The sequence below is a fragment of the Manacus vitellinus genome, unplaced genomic scaffold, assembly GCF_001715985.3.
Source record: "Manacus vitellinus isolate BGI_N305 unplaced genomic scaffold, ASM171598v3 scaffold_47_pilon, whole genome shotgun sequence".
NCBI lineage: Eukaryota > Metazoa > Chordata > Aves > Passeriformes > Pipridae > Manacus > Manacus vitellinus.
Genome location: NW_021940585.1, coordinates 4,986,370 through 4,991,980, shown reverse-complemented (window position 1 = coordinate 4,991,980; position 5,611 = coordinate 4,986,370).

Below are 5,611 nucleotides of genomic sequence, written 5' to 3'. Positions count from 1 at the left end.
CCCGCACGTTTCCCTCTGGCTCTGCAGCCAAGCTGGGGGTACCAGGGGGGCTGCACAGCCCGAGCTGAGGGTACCGGGGGCTGCACAGCCCGAGCTGAAGGGTACCAGCGGTGCACAAGCCCGGCCGTGCCTCAGAACTTGTCCCCTGCCTTGGGAAGCAGGAGGGAAAACATGCAAGGACTGGGGGGAGGAGGCTGGAGAGGAGAACGGCACCTCGGGAGCCAGGAGTGTTCCAGGAAAGCGTCCGAAGAGCATCGGGTCACCTTGTCCTTCCTTGTGCACGATCTCGAGGACACGCACCGGGAGCTCGGGGGGGCTGCGGGGTCCTGCTCCCGTGGGAGGGGGGCTGTGCCGGGGTGGGGAGAACGGGGGGCCAGCATTGCTCTGCTCCGAGAGCGAGGTGGGAGCAAGCAGCCTGACAGCGCCAGGGCCACTTCCAACAAGCTGGTTTTCTGCCCAAAATGTAGGTGGTAAAGCCCTTCTTTCCTGCCTGGATCACACACAGCATTCCCAGGGCACGTAATCCCACTTTTCCTCGTGGAGATGGGAGCCAGCTCAGCTCCAGGCAGGCGGAGAGGGGCAGCCCCCTCCCTGCACCCCCACCCCCCGGGGGTCCCGTTTGGAGCCGACTCTTTGTCTCTGCTCCGGCAGGAGCCGATGGGAGGAAGCAACAGGGCAGTGATGCTCGCTGAAATCCTGGGAAAAGGGTTTTATTGCTTGGAAGAGATTCATCCCAAACCTGTCCTTCCCCGCCTGTTCGAGAAGTTTAGAAAAAGCATCTACAAGGCAAAACATGGAAATTCATCCCCTTGGCACCGAAGGCGAAGCATGAGGGCTTGGAAACCTTCCTGGGATCCTGCGATCCCGGCCCTGCCTTATGTGGTGCTCAGCCGACGGCATCCCAGAGCCGCCTCCCGGGACGGCGCGGAGCGGGAATGTTGGGTGTCCCTGCGCCCCGGGGAAGGAGGGGCGAGAGGTTGAGCGTTCCCACCTGGGAAGAGATAAAAGCGCAGCCGTGGGTTGTTTCCTCTGCCCTGGAAGAGGCTGGAGGGGAGGGATGAGGTGTCAGAGCAGTTTCCCACCCTGAGGGGAAGCGGAGCGGGGTGAGGTGGCTGTCGGGGGGGAGCGGGGCGTGTGTGGGGTCCGCGCTGCCGGCGCTTTGGCAGCATCTTCTCCCCCGGTTTGCTTTTGTCTGTGTCCAGCCGGTTCCACCGTGTGTGGCAGAGGGATGTGCGGGCAGGCTGAGCCGGGAGCAGCGCTGGGAAGGGTCGGGACATGCAGGGAGGGAGGAGGAAAGGGAGGAATTGCTGACACGGAGAAGGCAGCGGGAAAGGTGTTCCCTGCCAGGGCTGCCTTCCCACGGACCCTGCGGTGGGAGAAGGTGGCTGGAGGGAGCAGAGAACGGGATGAGCCTTTCGCAACGGGTCTGGTGACTGTGGGACAGCGAGGAAACGCTCCTGGCACGCAGGAGCCCCTCGTTGTTGTCCCCATGTCCTGCGGTCCTTGGCTGAGCCCAAAACCGCTGCAGAGCCCAGGAGCGTGTCCGAGCTGCTCCCTGGCAGGGTCTCCTGGGACACCCGTCCCTGCAGGACACACACCATCCCTGCCGAAGGAATGCAGCAGGACCTCGGCCGTGTGCCGGCTCCAGAGAGGCTGCTGTGGCTGCGCTGCTCCCTGGGAAAGGGCTGGGAAAGGGCGAGAACAGCGGGATGTTGCATCAGGGCTGTGCTTCCCCGGGGACCCTGGGGACGCCTGGGTGACAGCCTGGCTGCCCTCCCCTCGGAGGACGGCCTTTTCCATGATTCCCAGCGCTTCAGAGCCGCTGGATAGAGGGCTCCCTGCTCGGTTCAGCTGATCAGACCCAGACTCTTGCAGCGACACGAATGGGCTGTGGCTGTTGGACACGAGGGAAGCCAAGGAGGGAGGTTTTTCTGGATCCTTTTGGTTATTTTTAGCTTGCCCTCCTTGTTCTGCTCCGATGTGCAAGTTCCCAAGCTGGGTGGGGGCGTTTCTCCCAGCAGGGATGATGGAAATTCCCAGTGGGGAAGGTGTGAAGGGAGCTAACAATGGACTGGAAAGGGCCCTTGTTCCAGCCATCCAGGCTCTCCCAAAGTTAAAGCTCCCTTTACCCCTCCCAGCCCCTCCACAGGAGGGGGTCCTGGACAGTTGCTGCTCCCTGCACGTCTCTCTGCTGTCAGAGCAGGGCAGGGGACACCCAAAGGAGAGCACTGGAATTTCTGCCCGTGCCAAATACCCCCCATGCCCTTTCCACAGCTCCGTCTTGCCCCGGGGTGGTGGTTTCTGCCTGCCCTTGGCACCGGGCCCGGGGCTGGCAGCGAGCGCTGCTGGGAGCTGCGGGTTACTGGGAGGCAGTGAAGATAAACTATGTGGAAAGCAAACACCAGTGGCATTTGGGGCTGGAATTTCCAGCTGTTGCGCCGATTTTTTTGTCAATTGTAATGGGATGAGTGAGGGAGCAGCTGCCTCTTTCTGGGAAAAGCCCCGGGCTGGGATCTGTTGGGTGCCTTGGTCTCGCACTCAGGCCAAGCTGGTCAGCACAGCCTGTGGCTCAGGAGGTGTCAGAACTGGTTTTGTCCGTGAGTTGTGCCTTTTCTCCACGCCAGGCAGTTGGTTTCCTGAATACATTGATTGCTTCATGCCTTAACTTTATTCCAGTTGTGTGGATTCCTGGTGGATAGGCGGGATCTGAGCTGTCCCGTCCGTCGGGAGCGATGACAAAGGTCAAGTGGAGACGTTTGCAGAGCAGGGGCTGTGCTGGGGCTCTGGCCCTGCCGGCGGCAGCTCCTGCAGAGTCAGGGTGTGGGATTTGGAAGTTTGGCCTCTTGCTTTCACGCCAGTAAATTCAACTGGATGGAGAACAGACTTCCAACTGTGCCGGGTCCAGGGAGAGCTGGCTTTGAACCCTCCAGCGTGGTGGAGGCAATTGTCAGGCCTGTGGTGGCCCCAGGCCTGTTGCATCCCCGTTGTTCTGAAGGCAGGGCTCTCAGCTGGATTCCTGCAGATTGCTTGGGAGTGGGTCCTGCTTTCCCCGGGCAGAGCTGTGGCTTTGCAGGGAGGGGCTGGTGGGGACCAGCAGAGAAGGGTGGTGGCAGTGCTGGCCCTGCCCAGTGCCACAGGCAGAGGGGCTGTGACAGTCCCCACGGGGATGTGGCAGCAGATAAAAGGGGCTGCATCTGCCTCCTGACACTTCCCTTCTGTGCTGACAAATGCCACAGGATGTGTCGCTCTCCAGCCTGGATTTCTGGCTCGGTGACTGTTCCTGCTCTGTGCCGAGTCCCTAAACATCTGCAGTGCTAAATCCTGCTGTGGAGGGGGATGGTGCAGGCTCAGCCAGCTCCTGACACCAGCAGGGTCACAGCTCTGCCCTGGGACATGGCTGGGTGGCCCAGGCTGAGCATCACTCTCGGGTGGAGGGAGCCCAGCCCCCAGATCACAGCGTGTCCCAGCTGGGATATCCTGTCCCAGCTGGAATGTCATGAACCATCTGCCTCCTCACCTCTGGGTGAGGTGAGGGCCAAACCCAGAGCTCAGCCCCCGCTGCTCCCCTGGGCCTTGGGGGTGTCAGAATCCAGGTCTGAGTTTTGGAGCAGAGGCAAAATCCTATGGAATGGTCAGGGACAAGGTAGGCAGAGGGTGCAGGGTTGGCTGTGGCTGGGGAAGGAGCGGAATGTGAAGGAATGGGGAGGGGACATCCCCACATCCCTGTCATGAGCTGGCCCGTTCTCTGCAGCCGGACGCCAAATCTGGACTCTTGGAGACAGAAGCACGTCCACCCCCAGCAGGGACCTCCTGCAGCAGGGCTGGGCTGAGGGTCTGGCAGCATTTGGCTCCACGGCTCTCCCCCTGATCCTCCCTCCCCCCAGCGAGATGCCAGAGCCCTGATTGGAACCAGCCGGCCTGGGAGGAGTGTGGGGTTAAACAGAGCCAGATGGGAGCTGAGCAGGCAGAGAGGAGAGGAACAGGCTGGGTCTGGGGGGGGAGTGAGAACAGGAGCTTTTCTTGGAGAAAGTCAATTACTTGGAGCCCCAGGAATGCGTGGGATCGCTTCAAAGGGAGCCGGGCTGGCAAAGGCAGCCCTGGGAGCAGTGGCACATCCCTGGGTGGGATGTGGACCCCACGTGGGAAGCTGTAAGCAAAGGGAGTTGGTGTGGCCCCAACCCTGACCCTACTCCTGGTCCCTGTGGCCACGATGGCAGTGAATCCCACTCTGCTGTGTTGCACAGGAAAGCTGGAAGAGCCTGATTTTGCTCCAAAATCGGCATCACCAGCTCCAGCATCACCAAAGGCTTCTCCCATCCCAGCAGCACTTGCTCCCACAGCAGACACCCCGTTTCCTCATCTTCCTTTGGCTCTCATCGTCTTCCTCCCTCCCACCTCACCCCATTCTCTCTCCCACCCTTCCATCTGCCTGGCCCTGCATCCAGCTTGGCTCTGATCCCGCTGGGGTGACAAGTCCTGCCGGGAAGAGCCTGGCGAGCACCCCGAGGAATGTGCCCAGGAAACCCACCCCCAGCCTGCCCTGCTCCAGCTGGCCCTGGCAAGTCGGAGCATCCAGAGCACCTTCTGCACGGGGCTGTCTGGGGAGCTCATCTGCAACCAGCTGGATCCCTCCACCCTCCGAGGCATCAGCTGGAGAGCTCCCAGCCAGTCTGGCAGGGATGATCACTGCTGTTCCAGGCAGCAGCAGGGAGAGCAGAGAGGGGACAGGCAGCTCTGTGGGCTTGATAACGACCCAGAGAAGAGGGAGGGGTGACAAGGTGTTGGGCTGGCGTCCAGGAGAAACTCTGGCTCAGGGCACATAGAGACCTTGCTTGGTCCCTCCCTATCTCCACTTCTCCAGCGTTTCTCCCCAAATAACCATCCCTGCAGCGGGACTGGAGGTGATGGATGGGTTATTTGGGCAGCACAGGGAGCTGAAGAGCCAAACACCTTTGGTGCTGCCCACGTGTAAATTTGCAAATGCCCTTTTTATCACTCAGCCTTGAGAAAGGGCTGAGCTGCCTCCCAGCCTGGTCCCTCAGCACAGGGCCATCCATCTCTGCTGCCCTGCTAACTGCTGCTGGCCTCCCGACACCAATCCACAGCCAATTTCCTACTGAATCATTGATTTGCTGGCTTAAGTGCAAAATTGAGCTTAATCCATCACGGCCTCTGAAGGGCCAAGCCATCCTTCGGGGAGGGGGGACGGTGCTGCCCTCCCGGGGGGGCCCAGGCTCTGTGGGGTGGTGCTGAGGGTGGCACGTGAAAAAAACCCAAACAAATCAAATGATGAAATCCAGCACCCCCCACGGCATGAGGCTGAGCCAGAGAGAGGCACCTCAGTGACTCGTGCTCTGGAGGGGGGGTTGGATTTGGAGATGACTTCCAAAGGGAAGGAGGGAAAACAGCAGAGGAACTGGGGGTAAATTCCTGCCTGTCAGTGGTGGGGAGGTGATGCAGCACCTAAATTGGGCCGTTTTTACACTGCTTAACCCACCTCTTGTTGCCTCCCTCAGGGAAACACCTGGACCATGAAGGTGGCCCTCGGGTTGCTTCTGCCACTCGTTCTCGTGCTGGTCTGGGGGGTGAGCGGGCAGCGGAGGAAACCCCC